At 56.8% G+C, this 15,213-nt stretch overlaps 1 protein-coding gene across 4 annotated transcripts in view; it reads right to left on the reverse strand.

The window, feature by feature from the left end:
• LOC105480716 (ARVCF delta catenin family member) overlaps positions 1 to 10,636 on the reverse strand; it is a 55,412-nt gene extending 44,776 nt beyond the window's left edge. For 2 of the 4 annotated variants that reach the window (XM_071080016.1, XM_071080017.1), the window contains exons 1-2: positions 10,426 to 10,636; positions 3,974 to 4,027 (exon numbers count right to left, since the gene is read on the reverse strand). The gene's annotated coding sequence lies outside the window, so the exon portion shown is untranslated. The remainder of the gene's footprint in view (positions 1 to 3,973; positions 4,028 to 10,425) is intronic. The other 2 variants (XM_071080018.1, XM_011739844.3) reach the window with 2 other exon arrangements.
• Positions 10,637 to 15,213: the final 4,577 nt, after the last annotated feature.

Here is a 15,213-nt window from a genome sequence, read left to right on the forward strand (position 1 = left end):
AATGGGCAACCAGCAGCCCTCAGAGCTGCTGTCTGTAGAGTAGCCATTCTTTTATTCCTTTACTTTCTTAATAAACTTGCTTTCACTTTGCACTGTGGACTCACCCTGAATTCTTTCTTGCGCGAGGTCTAAGAACCCTCTCTTGGGGTTTGGATCAGGACCCCTTTCCTGTAACAACTCTGCCTCGGGTCACAAGGATATTGGAGCCCATGACGCTCGAGGATGAGGCCAGTCCTCCCAGCAGCCTGGGCAAGGGACACCCTCCTGCTTCCCCATGAAAGGCCACGTGAGCTGACGTCAGGAGAGTCACACCCCTCACCACAGGCTGGCTCAGGGGCTGTGGGCCCCGAGGTCCCAGCAGTGCCCCCAACCTTAGCATACAGCATCGAAAGGCCAGGCACCCACAGAGAGGGCCAGGTGGCTGTGGGGGCCCAGGCCTTATTCTCAGGAAATGGGTCCCAGGCACACCACAACCCTCACAGGGGAGCTAGCCTGCTCCAGCAGTGCCAGCTCACAGGGAGTCCCATACAGGTCCCAGGGAGGAGAAACCACACACCCCCCCAGAGAATGACCACACACACCCCCAGAGGCACACATAGGATACCTGGGATGCCTGCCAGCAGACCGACAGCCAGGAGGCCCCCCACCCCGATCTTTACAACACCGGCAACCACAAACTGTAAGACACGAAAGCGTTGGGGCGTTTCCATTTTCTAATGACAGAAGACACTAGTCAAGAAACAGTTCAGGCTGGGTGCGGTGGCTCATGCCTTTAATCCCAGCACTTTGGGAGGCTGAGATGGGAGGATCACCTGAGGTCAGGAGTTCAACACCAGCCTGGCCAACATGGTGAAGCCCCATCTCTATTTAAAAAAAAAAAAAGATTACAAAAATTAGCCAGGGATGGTGGCCGGCGCCTGTAATCCCAGCTACTCGGGAGGCTGAGGCAGGAGAATTGCTTGAACCTGGGAGGTGAAGGTTGCAGTGAGCTGAGGATGCACCACTGCACCCCAGCCTGGGTGACAGAGGGAGACTCTGTCTCAAAACAAACAAACAAAAAGGAAACAGTTCAGATGCAGCTGTAAAAACAAAGTTAAATCACTGCTGCCCGTTTACATCAGAATAAATACTAGTTGGTGCTATGGGCTGAATGTGTGCCCAAAGTCCATGTGCTGGAAACTTAATTCCCAACACAACAGTGTTGAAGATGGGACCTCTAAGAGATGTTTAGGTCACAAGGGCTCTGCATATGAATGGATTAATTCCGTTACTGTGGGAGTGGATTTGTTATTTCGGGTGCAGGTTCCTGATAAAAGGATGGGTTCTGCCTCCTTTAGCGCTCTCACGTGTGCTCCTGCCCTTCTGCCACCTCCTGGTCCTGGGGTATGCCACGACAAGAAGGCCCTCGCCAGATGTGGCCCCTCAATCCTGGACTTCCCCGTCTCCAGAATTGTTAGAAATAAGTCCTTGTTTTTCAGGAATTAGCCAGTCTCAGGTATTCTGATACAGCAGCACAAAATGGACTAAGACAGACAGATTAAGTGCTGTGTACAAAACTAAAGTAAAAATACCTTCTAGAAGAAAAGACAGGTGCACGTTTATCTGGCTATATGCTAGGGAGGGTTGACTACACAAGAGTGACGGAATATCTAAAAATGGAGAAAGGCCGGGCGCGATGGCTCACACCTGTAATCCCAGCACTTTGGGAGGCTGAGACGGGTGGATCATGAGGTCAGGAGATCGAGACCATCCTGGCTAACAGGGTGAAACCCTGTCTCTACTAAAAGTACAAAAAATTAGCCAGGCGTGGTGGCGGGCGCCTGTAGTCCCAGCTACTCGGGAGGCTGAGGCAGGAGAATGATGTGAACCCAGGAGGCGGAGCTTGCAGTGAGCCGAGATCACACCACTGCACTCCAGCCTGGGCAACAGAGCGAGACTCCGTCTCAAAAAAATAATAATAAAAAATAAAAATTAAAAAATAAAATAAAAATGGGGAAAAATCCAACAGACTTCACCACAAGATGTGAAACATTCTTGACATCAAAAATGATCATAAATGAAAATTAAAAGGGTGAGAAAAATGTACAGCAGGCAAAAAGATGAGTGAAGAATGAATATCTTTTATATATAAGGACTCATACAACAGCTGAGAAACCCATCAAAACCCAAGAGAAAGCCCGGCACGGGGGCCAGGCAGCCACAGGAGACGAAGCCGCAACACCCTGCAGGCACACGGCGGCTGATGGAGGCGGCCAGGCTGGTGCTGATCTCTGACAGGACACCACTGCTGGTCAGCTATGGGAAAGGGCAGGGCATCTGTGTCCCCGCCAGTCCTTCTCACCCAGGCCTGGTCTCAGCGTGCACTACCCCATCACACCCTCCCAGCTCCCCCTCCTAAGGGAGCCCTGCTACTCATCACCATCTTGTAACTCCACAGTTGGCCACTGGTTTCTCTGTCTGTTGTGTTGTTTCTCTGTGTGTCTCCTCAACCTGGCTGGGAGCTCCTCAGGGGCAGGGCTGGGCCTGATGTGCCTGTGATGCCCAGGACTCAGCATGAGGCTGGGTGAGTGGGTGCTGAGTATGGCAACACATGGGTGTTTACATCAGCCCCTGTCCCAGCTGAGCCCTGAGGCTCCCTCTTGCTGTGGGCAGGACCACACCCCAGGGCCCAGCAGAGCAGGCAGCCACAAGCCAGGGCCCAGGTTGCCCAGGCCAGCACCACACCAGCGCCCAGAGCAGACATGACAAATCAATCACCACAGCAGACCGGAATAAACAATCGCCAGATAAACGTGCACCTGTCTTTTCTTCTAGAAGGTATTTTTACTTTAGTTTTGTACACAGGACTTAATCTGTCTGTCTTAGTCCATTTTGTGCTGCTGTATCAGAATACCTGAGACTGGCTAATTCCTGAAAAACAAGGACTTATTTCTAACAATTCTGGGGAAAGGCAGAGAAAGAGGCACAGAGAGGGCCACAGAGAAACACAGAGAAGACCAAGAACTGGAAGGGGGAGGGAAAAGGAGGGACAGGAAAGGAGCAAGCAACAGGAAGGAAAGTGAGCAAGTGTGCCTGGGCAGCCTTGGACCTGCCCAGCCAACCACCCTCCTGCGGGCCTTGTTACCAGGGCTGTCGTTTGGCATCTGGCTGACCTGGCCTCCCTGAAGTGTGGTGGCCTATGAGGAATTAAGGGCAGTGGGACAGCCCCTCTTGCCACCCTGAGACGCCCCATCCCCTGTGCCACAAGCAACCCAAGTACCCTGCCTGAGCCTCTTTGTCCCAACCCAGAAGACCCTGCATAGCCAAATGTCCTGAGCAGTGACATTCTCGGCCAGACGCTGGTCCTCCCACGTGGTCTATGGCTGTGATCAGAGCACGTTCAGACTATTCAGTTACGGGCTGTCTGCAGCCATTTTCATCCTACAATGGCAGAGCACTGCAACTGTGACAGAGACCATAAGCCTTGCAAAATTGAATTACTTACTCTCTGACCCTTTCAGACAAAGTTTTGTGTGCCTGGCCTCCAGGACTATCCTCTATCCCTGTGGCTCCAGTCTCCCAGGGGCAAGTGAATGGCCTGGCCCAGTAGGCTGTGCCGATACTGGATGCCACTGTGGCTGGCATCCTAGCTAAGGCAGGTGAAGAGCAGACCCAGTGAATATCCAAACCAACATCAACTAGCAACCTAGTCAGCCAGCCCCAAACAGGCTTGTCCCTAAAGCCAGACATCAAACCAGTGGCTGCTGTCCATATTCAGGCCAGTAACAAACTGGCCTGAAGCTGGGAGGCAGGAGGCCCTCACATCCACCCTGTCCAGGCCAGGAGCTGTGCCCACCCAGGGTGAGAAGGACCAGGAGCACACCGGGTCCACGGCCACAGTCCATCCCTGTCACCCCCACCCTCCAGGCCCACCAAAACACTCTGCTGTCCTACATGGGAGAGGATGTCCCCAAGCTAAACCCAGAATACTCACCTGTCTTGAGGGGAGATCAGCATGTCCTGACGCCCACCCTGCGGGCTCTGGCTCCTGCAGGGAAACCAGAAGGCACAAGTGAGGTCAATCCAGCTGGTAAGTCCCTGCTGGATAAAGGTACACGAGCCCAGACCGTCCTCTAAGCAGGACCTTGTCAAGCCTGACCTGAAGGTCATCCCATGGTGCTCCCGACTTATAACCACACACTCATGTGTACCTTCTTGTCCCCACGAGTCCAGGACTGCAGTTGACACTGGGCTGCCAGGGTTCCTTGTCAGCATTTCTAATGCTGTTGACCATCCTTCAGGAACGTGATCCTTCAGAGATGTGGACGGATAATGATGTCTTCCCCATCACACACAGCACAGCAGGAGGACTCCCACCCCAGGGTAGCCAGGCTCGGGTCCTGCTGGCCCATGCAGGTGCTCATAACCCCACAAGGCACCTGCTCTACCTCCCTGGAGTCTGCTCCTGCCTTGTAGGCCAGGCCATGTGCCTCTCCCGAGGTTTCCTGAGGCCAACACAGATCCTGGGCCCTCGGAGGCAGGCAGCTGCCCCCAACAGTCACCAGGACAGGGAAGGCTGGGAAGCAGGCAGGTTCCTGGCCCTGGAGCTGAGGCCAGGTATGAATGACCATTTGGTCCCAGCCAGGTGTGAATGACCATTTGTCTGGGACGGGGGGACCTGGCACTCAAGCCTGTGGTGCTCAGGCTTATGGGCTGGAGCAGGAGACAAGGGGGTGCCTGTGCTCCCACAGCCTTCAGCCTTCCTCAGGGAAGGACCCTGCGGTTTCCTGTCTTAGCCAATGGCCCGAGGGACACATTCCCTCTCGTTATATCTAGGCCTGGGGATGTTGCCAGAATGTTCATGTCGTAAAAATGAAAAACAAGACACCGCAGACAGACAGGGAAGGGCTGGGCCTCGGACGGGAGGCTGTCTCTGGGGAACATGGATAATGAGAGCTCTCTCCCCCAGCTCTATGGTGTTTTCTAGACGGTTCTGAGGCTCTGCCCAATAGTCCTTTGTGGTCATGGTCCATTCTGGCGCCCCCACGGTGTGTCTCCCTGTCTCCCAACAGCCTCTTCATCATGGGAAGGGGTCCAAGTGAGGGTGGGCAACAGGCTACGCCTCAGGGTGGGATCATGGGGGGTGGGACATGGGGCCTGAGGCAGGGAAGAACCAGGGACCAAGCCAGGCACATGTGCATATGCATGTGCGTGCATATGAATATGAGTGTGTGTGTGTGCCTGAGGGGGCAGGCCTGGCTGGGAGCCCACCCACCAGCACTGCGTCCCCAAGAAGAGATGCTGCTCCTACTCCAAGGTCTGAGGCTTAGGAACCAGCTTTTGCTCTGAGTGTGACATTGCTAGGAAACCTCTGCTTTTAGCTTAAGTGTTCACATAGGTTTTGAACCACAGAGAACCATGTGACTTTTTAAAATCAGCCCTGATAAGCACCAGCCTCTCCCGAGGAGTCACCATGTGCCACAGACTCACGACACACTGGCTGCGAGCCATCATCTCATGGACACCACCAGGTGCCTCAGGTTGGCTACACACCCCATTTTACACATGGAGAAACTGGGTCCAGGCCAGACAGTGGCTGGGCCAGGATTTAACTCAGGTCTTCCTGCCCCCAGGGCCTCCCAAAGTCCCCCACCCAGATGGGGAAGTATGGCCAAAGAAGAACACGGCTCTTTCCTCATGGGCCTCCCGCCTCATGGGGTCCAGCCAGGCCAAGAACCTGCAACCATATGGGAGAGCCAATAGGAGACCCTGGAAAGGGGTTCAAGTGAGGCACTGGAGAGGGCTTCCCCAAAGAGATGGGTGGGAGCAGAGAACAGCAGCACCACAGGAGGCTGGATGGTAGGAGCAGCCAGAGCTGCAGGTCTCCTTCCTAAGGGTACACTAGCCACAGCAGCATCGTACAGGCAGGGGCAGAGCAGAGCATCTGTGGCCAACCTAAGGGAGCTCTGGGCAAAGGACAGATAGAGGGATGACAGGCAGGACAGTGATGTGAATGCAGAACTAGTGATGGGATCATATGGAAAGGTGGGGGGTGCTCACCTTGGGGAGCCCCCCGAGTACCACTTCAAGGCTGCTCTGCAGGCTCTGAGGTCACCTGCTTGGCCAAGGACCCACTACCAGCCGCCTCAAGGCCAGGGGACGACTACACCCTTTATTGGGCCCTTTCCCCCAGTGAGGATGGCCTGGCATGGGCCCCCCCCACCAAACTCTCCAGATCCAGTGGCTGGCCACGGGGCTCTGCCAGCCCCTGGCTACACCCCACTGATGCCCTAGGAAGGCCTGTGGTTCCGGCACGGTATCCATGATCCAACCAAAGGGCTGAGAGGTCTCATACTGGGGCATGAGCCTGGCCCGGGCCACATAGCCAGATTAGCAAGCTACAGCCCCTTGGATGGCTGACAGCACGGGGCAGCTCCCATGGGTACACACTGGGCCCAGAACTGGGATGGAGGATGCAGCCCGGGCTGGGTAGGCAGTGAGGAGCCCAGGTGAGCTCATTCTGCACTCCCTGAAATGTGGTCTCATCAGGCCACCCCCTCCCCAAGTCTCCTCACTTCCTGCTCTGTAAGCGGGAGGTGACACTGACTGCAGGTAGCTGAGAACATGCCCTGGTAACAGCCAATGCAGGCAGGTGCGTGGAGTGCCCCGTGGCCACTGGACAGGGAAAGTCCTTGCTGCTCAATGACAATGGTGTCTCCTACAGCAAAACCCAGTGTTCTCCTAGGCCTGCTGCCACTCTGGGCACATAGTGAGAACACGCCCACTTCTACTGCGGACATTGAAACACAGCCCGCACCTGGGAAGGCCTGGGAGGCCCCTGGGCACACACTTGAAGGATGCTGCACTTTTGGGGCTACATAGGCACAGGGCTAGTCTTTCACTATCCCCACTAAGCCTGTGTGTGGTCACCCACCACCTGGCCTTCAGACCTCCTTCTGCCTGCACTAAACATGTAAGGGGCACCGAGGAGACTTGCTTGGCTCCTCTCCAACTCCAGGCCCTCCACAGGTAGCTTAGAGGCCGAGCTCTGGTCATCCAAGCCAGTAGTCTGGGGAAGGGTCCTGGTCTGCTGCAGGAAGCTGGGTGGAGCCAGTCTTGCCTGCCATGGCGGTCCCAGCTGCCCTCTGGTGGCCACGCTCGGCTCCCTATTGCTTTGCAAGAGACGGCAGTCCCTCAATCAGCAGGGGCAGTGGGAAGGGCCTGGGCCTAACTGGTTATGGGGTGGGGTGAAATCTGTGGCTCCAGGCATCCACCAGCTCTGGGTCATCTTCCTGACCTGAAATAGGCCAAGATGTGAAGCCCCTGAGCCAGGAAAGCCTACTAAGGGATCCTTGATACCGTGTCTCCTCAGAGTAACCCAAGACTTCATCTTGGTTTTTTCTGGCTTTTTTTTTTTTTTTTTTTGAGACGGAGTCTCGCTCTGTTGCCCAGGCTGGAGTGCAGTGGCCGGATCTCAGCTCACTGCAAGCTCTGCCTCCCGGGTTCACGCCATTCTCCTGCCTCAGCCTCCTGAGTAGCTGGGACTACAGGTGCCCGCCACTGCTCCTGGCTAATTTTTGTATTTTTTTAGTAGAGACGGGGTTTCACGTGTTAGCCAGGATGGTCTCGATCTCCTGACCTCGTGATCCACCCGTCTCGGCCTCCCAAAGTGCTGGGATTACAGGCTTGAGCCACCGCGCCCGGCCTTTTCTGGCTTTTTTTTTTTTTTTTTTTTTGAGACGAAGTCTCGCCCTGTCACCCAGGCTGGAGTGCGATGGTACAATCTTGGCTCACTGCAACCTCTGCCTCCCGGGTTCAGGCAATCCTCCTGCCTCAGTCTCCCCAGCAGCTGGGATTACAGGCGTGTGCCACCAGGCCCAGCTAATTTTTTTGTATTTTTAGTAGAAACCGGGTTTCACCATATTGGCCAGGCTGGTCTCAAACTCCCGACCTCATGTGATCTGTCTGCCTGCCTTGGCCTCCCAAAGTGTTGGGATTATAGGCGTGAGCCACCGTGACCAGTCCATCCTGGTTTTTTTGGTTTTGCTTTGTTTTTGTTTTTGTTTTTATTTTGAGACAGAGTCTCGCTCTATCACCCAGGCTGGAGAAGAGTGGTGTGATCTCGGCTCACTGTAACCCTCACCTCCCTGGTTCAAGCAATTCTGCATCAGCCTCCCAAGTAGCTGGGACTACAGGCACATGCCACCATGCCCGGCTAATTTTTGTATTTTTAGTAGAGACGGGGTTTTGCCATGTTGGCCAGGCTCGTGTCTAACTCTTGATCTCAGGTGATCCGCCTGCCTTGGCCTCCCAAAGTGTTGGGATTACAGGCGTGAGCCACCATGACTGGCCTCATCCTGGTCTTAATTGAAGCTAGTGGCAAAAGAACAGACACCTCCCCACGACTAAGCCACCATCAGGGAAGTCCCCAGGACCCCCAGGGCCCACCTGGTGCTCTACAGTGCTGTCCCTAGACTCCCACCCTCCATTCCTGGCCCCATCTACAGAGTGGGCCCTGACTCCCTATCCCAATTCAACCCTGTCACTCCCTCTGCCAGGGCCAGGTGGGGAACACGACAGATGGGCTAGACAGAGGGTGGTGCCTGGCATCCATGCGCAGAGCTCCCTGCTCCTCCCAGAGACTGGGGATCCTGCTGCTCCTGCTCCTCCTGTACTCACTCTGGACAGCCTCACGGTCCCCCAGGCCAGACTCCTGGGGTGACAGTGAACTCACCCTGAATCCCTAGTAGCACAAACAGGAGGAGGGGTGCTACCCTACCCTCACAGAGCCACAGAGATGCAGAGGGCGCCTGGGGCTGGGAGGACACTGCAGGGCCACCTCTGGAAGGGGTGCCAGAGCAAACACGGGAGCCAAGCAGCCCAGATGTGGTGGGTGGGGAGGCTCAAATTTAGCAGGACTGAGGGTCAGACCTTGTTCTCCCAGGAGGGACCTTGGTCAGGAGGTTCTTGTGTTTATGCAGAAAAGTCTGACAGGGCAGCTCAGCCAAGAGCTGGGCAGGGGCTGGCTTGGCTGTGCTCAACTACCCTCTCAGCTGGGACTTGAGTCCCTTAGCGAATGTTCTGTGCCCAGTCCTCTCTGCTGGGCCCTGGTGGACCCCAGAATGGGGGTAGGGTGGGGTCAGGAGACAGTTGGGAGCAGACATTGTGGATAGGATGGGGCAAGACTGGGGGAAATGCCTTCCCAGACACGCTGTGGTTCACACTGTGGCCTGACCTAAGGCCTGGATCACCTGCTCAGGAACTGACTGGCCACTGGCATGGCACACTGGGCAAGAGAGCGCTGACTGGCCCCTGCATTCAGCACCATCTCAACTCCAATACAGTGAGTACAAGACAGGTAACACTCGCCCTGTTTGAACCAGATCTCTAACCACAGCCTGGATCCCAGAGCAAAGGCAGATAAGGCAGTAGTAAGGAAGTAGTAAGAAGTAAAGGCAGCTACCCCAGAGAAGCTAAGGTCAGGAGAGGTGGAGGCTCCCACTGCACCCCGCTGGCCCATACCATAGAGGAGGCTTCTCCCACAGCGGCGTGGGTACCCACCTGAGGTTATTAGACAGCAGCATTAAGAGCCTACTTTAAAAAACACCCACAGGGCACCTTTATTTTCCTTATTTCTAAATATGCCTGGGTGTAGGGAAAGGGAGCTGAAGTCCTTTGGTTCCATTTTAAGTATGCTACGTTACACATAGCTAACAAACGGTGAAATTTTATAAGCAGCCAATATTTAATTATTTAAAAATTAAAATAGGCTGGAGATCTCACGCCATCTGCCCAGGGCGACTCCCCAGCAAACCGAGCAGAGGCTCCCTCAGAGTGCAGAAGACATGCTCTGCACGGGCCCCGAGGGGGCGCAGGGCGACGTGGGGAGGGAGACCCAGGCCGGGAATCCAGGTGGCGTGCCCTCGCTCACCCCCGAGGCGGCAGGAGCAGCGCGGCGCGGGGATATCCCTCCGGGCCGTCGGTGCCCCTGCGCTTCCCGGCGGCGCGCTGCCCCAGGAAAGTTCCCGGCCTGCCGCCCCTCGGGCCGTTGGAAAGTTTCCGTGGCCGCAGGGCCCCGGCAGCTAGGCGCCAAGCGTCGCGCGGGGCGGACACGGCTGCGGGGTCGGGCCACGCTCAGCTGGAGAGCTCGATGCAAGGCGCCCGGCCGGGTCGAGTAGGGCTCGGAGACCGCGCACAAAGGGACCCGCCCCCTCCCCCGGCCCGAGGTCTCCGGCGCCGCAGAGCGCACGGACAAGACGCGGGTGGGGCGGAGATTGGCTCCGAAGCCCGGCCCAGACCCTCGCCCTAATCTCGACTCCGGGCACAAGACCCAGTCCGGACCGCTGCCCGGAACGCGTCCCAGATCTGCAGCCCCGCCCCCAGTCCCGGCTCAGACCCGCGGCCCCAGCCCCAGGTCCCGCACCCCGCCCACTGGCTCAAGCTTACCTGGAGCGCAGCGTGGGTGGCTGCGCAGCGTGGGCGGCTCCGCAGCGCGGCCCCAGACCCCAGAAGGGCGTCCCCGGGTCCCTCGGCGCGCGGGGTGCGGCGTTCCCAGGGCGGGGCGCGGCGCGGGTCGCCGTCCACTGGGCCGCAACTCGGGCCGGTGCGGGGACCGCCCCCTCCCTCCGGACCCAGCAAGCAACCCGAGACCCCGGGCCAGCCCTCTCGCCCTCACGCGGCCCGTGTGCAAAGCGGACCGGGCCGGCGACGCGGAACTTCGCCCCGCCCCATCTGACCGCAAATTTCCCCATTGGTCGAGAGACCCGGCGCGGCACGGCAACCGGCGCCGATTGGACGGGTGCGTGGAGATGCCGGCTTTCCATTGGGCCTTCGGGATGTCAGTCCCGGCGGCTGACCGGCCCCCTCGCGGAGGGGCCGAGGCCGCGGCACCTGCCCGAACCTCTGCGGTGGTAGTGGCCGGGAAAGCGGGGCAGCTTCCTCCTAGCCGAGTTACGAGAACATCCCCCGACCATCCAGCCCCGAGCAGGGACTGGTAGGGCCGGCGCCCCTTCCCCGGATTCCGGCCGCGTAGCCTCCATTACCACCCCCAGTTCACAGGTATCCTTCTTCAGCGCCTGCTACTCGCTGTGCGCTGCGCGGTGCACGCCGCGCCTTCCTGTCGACATCGAATTGTATTCCTCACGCAAACCGCGAGGGAGAGTTCTGCCACTATCCCATTTTATAGTTGGGAAACAGCCTCAGAGAGGTTCTGACTTGCTTGAACACAGTCGTCTGACCCTGGGGCCTGGGGACTCTCTCACCGTCACCGCCCCTGGGCCCCCGGAGCGGGGCGGCGGTGGAGGTAGGCTGCCGTATTTCCGAGAGCAGGAAGGGACCCCTTCTGTAAACCAGGGGCTCACCTCCCCCACCAGGCCTGGATGTGGAGACCTCTTAGGCTTGTCCCACCTTTCAGGTCCCCCATGGGGCCGCCTTTATTACCTCCTCCTGGCATCCTCACAGCCCCACAGCTCTCCGTCTGGGGAAGTGGAGTTGTGCGTTTATGCCCCCGTACTGCTGTCCCATTTTCTCCACCTTACCTGGAGTCAGAAAGAAACGCGGCTTCGCTGACTGTTGAGATTGGCATGGTTGCATTTCCTCTCCAGATTGAGGGTACCTGACATGAGTGGGAGCATGACTCTCCGCCAGCTCCGCGTAACCTTGTGGTGTGGGGGGAACCAGCAGGAATGCTGCCCAGTGGGCTTTTGTAGGGGGAGGTCCTGAGATGACTTCTTGGCCAGTGACCCTGGCTCATGCATGCTGTCAGCCTTTCCTGCCCTGGATGCACCTGGACATGACCAGTTCCTCAGCTCATTGCATTCCCCAAGGCCACCTGGGGAAGCAAAGTGCCCACAACCATGCTCATGGGTGGTGGAGGGGTGTGACCAGACACTCTTGTCTTTTCCACCCATATTGGGAGTCCCGTGTGTTCACCCAATCATTCCTTGGTCAGGACAAAGAAAATGAAATGGCCCAAGGCAAGGACTCACTGCTGGAGCCACCGCTGGGTCCATCTGTGTGCTGGCAGCATGGTGAATTGATCTCAGCTGCCTTTCAGAGCCAGGCAGCTACTATCAATCGATTGGAGCTGGCACTTCATGTGCCAATTGGCCTCCTGGCATAGGGTTGTTGCTTGCTGCTCTGGGAGGGCAGAATGAAATATCTGTCCCTAGAATGGGGCCCTCACAAGCCAGGTAGCTGTCATCCTGTGGAGCAGCACCATGGTGACATTCTGGCTCAGGTGCTGTGTAGCTGAGGGGTCGTTTCCTCCATTTAGGAGTAGACGTAATGAGTCCAGCTGTCCCCAGCCATCTCTCCAAGGCTATTGGACCCTGGTTCTGCTGGAGCCCCTCTTCTCACAGTGACCTCATAGTCCTGTACCACCCCCTCCCCAGACTTGCAAGGACTGGACAGACCTCTGTTGAAAGAGCACAAAAGAGACAACCATACACCAACATCTGTGCAAGTGAGACTACCTCTCCCCTCTTCACCACCCCTACCACCCATAGAGTTGCAGAGACCTGTCTGCCCTTGGCAGGCAGGATCACTAGCTGAGGTCAGAGGATGTGGGGGCAGCACCAATTCAAACAGGACTAAGGACTGCTGTCCAGCAGTTGGCCCATTAGGCTGCAGCTAGAAACACAGCAGGGGAGGCTGGGTGCAGTGGCTCATGCCTGTAATCCCAGCACTTTGGGAGGCTAAGGCAGGCGAATCACCAGAGGTCAGGAGTTTGAGACCAGCCTGGCCAACATAGCAAAACCCCATCTCTATTAAAAGAATACAAAAAGGCCGGGTGTGGTGGCTCAAGCCTGTAATCCCAGCACTTTGGGAGGCCGAGACGGGCGGATCACGAGGTCAGGAGATCGAGACCATCCTGGCTAACACGGTGAAACCCCGTCTCTACTAAAAAATACAAAAAACTAGCCGGGCGAGGTGGCGGGCACCTGTAGTCCCAGCTACTCGGGAGGCTGAGGCAGGAGAATGGTCTAAACCCGGGAGGCGGAGCTTGCAGTGAGCTGAGATCCGGCCACTGCACCCCAGCCTGGGCGACAGAGCAAGACTCTGTCTCAAAAAAAAAAAAAAAAAAAAAAATACAAAAAAAGGTAGTTGGGCATGGTGGTAGACACCCATAGTCCCAGCTACTTGGGAGGCTGAGGCAGAGATCGCTTGAACCTGGGAGGCGGAGGTTGCAGTGAGCTGAGACTGAACCACTGCACACTGCACTGCAGCCTAGAAGACAGAGCAAGACTCCATCTCAAAAAAAAAAAAAAAAAAAAAGAAAGAAAAACACAGCAAGGGAGACCACAGGGACCAGTAGCCCAGTGTCCTCCCTCTCTCATCCTGTCACCTAGCTCCATAGGGACAGCTATGGGGCCCACAGGGAAAGCCACAGAGAGAAAATGCTTTCAGCTGGGTGTCAAGAAGAACTTTTCAACAGTTGGAGCTGTTGAAACCAAAAGAGTGGCCACAGGAGGTAGTGAGCTTCCTATCTAAGTTTATGTGCAATTAGAGGTTGGATGCCAGTGAGCTTGTTGCAGCCCCAAGCTCCCAGGGCTTAGGTGCCCACTCTAGACCCATCTCATCTGCTGTCACCTGTTTCCTGGCATCATATGTCATCCAGACTGGAGTGTCAGTGGTAACAAAGAACATCAGAGTGTCTTCTCTGGCCCTGTCTAGCTGGGAAAAGTATGGCTGGGGGTGGGGTTGGCCCAAGGCCACAAGCTATGACAGAACAGGATGCAAACCACCATCTGACATGTTACTGCATCCCTCTTTGTGCGCAAAGGGAAACCTTGGTCAACTCTTGTCCAGCTTTGAGGTGCATGGTCTGGTGCTTTGGGGCAGCCCACTCTGCAGCTGCTGCCATGAACCCCAGGGCAGAGTCCATCACCCCCAAGCCCCAGATCCCACTTGTCCACCATCACCACCTCTTGGCCCTACAGATTGCATAGATTTGGCTGCTTAGAGGGAAATCACTGGTACCAGCCCTACACGATCCCACTGCTGGATGGTGGGAGAGACAACTATGTCTGGCTAGGTCTGCGGCCCACTGGCCATGAGTCCCTGGACATCTGGAGTCCTTGGTTTATTTGTTGTAAAAGGTTTTGTTGGATTCCAGGAGAAACACAGATAAGACAGCAAAAGTGTGGAGCACAACGGGCCTGCATGTAGGTCCAGGTTAGACTCTTGCCTTTGCTGATTACCAGCCAGGTTCTTCCCATCCCTGAGCCCCAGTTTTCTGCAGGGCATCAGGGCACCTAGGTCTTCAACGCAGGTTGAAGCCTCTCGTGCTTGCCACCTTTTTTGACTTCAACTGAATGACATAACTCCTCCAAGTCTCAGTGTTTACATGTTTACATCTATAAAGTGGGGTGAAAGAACTGCTGACCCAGACATTGGGTTTAGAGTGCTTTACACATTATCATTATCCCTAATGTCCTTGTCATCCATGTCATAGTTTTTTCAGTGCTCACTCTTTGAGGCAGGGCATGGGCCTCTGGGCTTTGACTTTCCACCTTTCTGCCACATAGGCCCGGCACAGCCCAGAGGCCACTGGAGCAGGGGTCCCAGCTCATGCCTCTGTCCTGTTGGGAGGGCCCAAGTCAGTGTCCACCTGCTCGCCTTGCACAAGTCAAGCTGGGCCAGCCCCTCCTCACTGGGGCCTGGACCTGGATGTGAGCTCAGAGGCTACAGTGTAGGGGTGAAAGTAGGGGAGGGGATGGGTGTGCAGGGTATAGTACTCAAATGCCTAGTCCAGGGTCTGGGGTCCATACTGGGAATGGCAGGGACATCAAGGAGGAAAGAGCCGACCTGGAGGCCATAAAGTGAAGGAAAGGATGGCCAGGAGGAGGATGGCCAGGTCTAGAGGCGGGGTTGAGTGGACAGGATGGGAAGACCAAGTCGCAGTCTGAGGGGGCCGTTCTGGAAGTGAGCATTCCTGTAGCTCTTTCGAGAGAGGCCGCAGGGTGGGCAGGTGACAGATGGTGTCCATGAGGGCATGAGCTGAGGAGCGGCTGCAACCTCCCAGGGCGTCCCCGCAGGCAGGGAGTCGCGGAGTACCCGAAGGCCGCGGGATCGGGAAGCGCTCGGACGCCTGCGCAGCCCCAAGCCATGGCGCAGCCTCGGGGGCGGGGCGCCAGGAGACTGCAGCCTCCGAGCGACAGCGCGCGCAGCCAACGGGACTCCGGCATGCGGCGCGCCGCCCCGCCCCTCGCTGCGCGGCCCAATGGTGAAGGC

The sequence above is a fragment of the Macaca nemestrina genome, chromosome 15 (genome assembly GCF_043159975.1).
Source record: "Macaca nemestrina isolate mMacNem1 chromosome 15, mMacNem.hap1, whole genome shotgun sequence".
NCBI classification, from domain to species: Eukaryota; Metazoa; Chordata; class Mammalia; order Primates; family Cercopithecidae; genus Macaca; species Macaca nemestrina.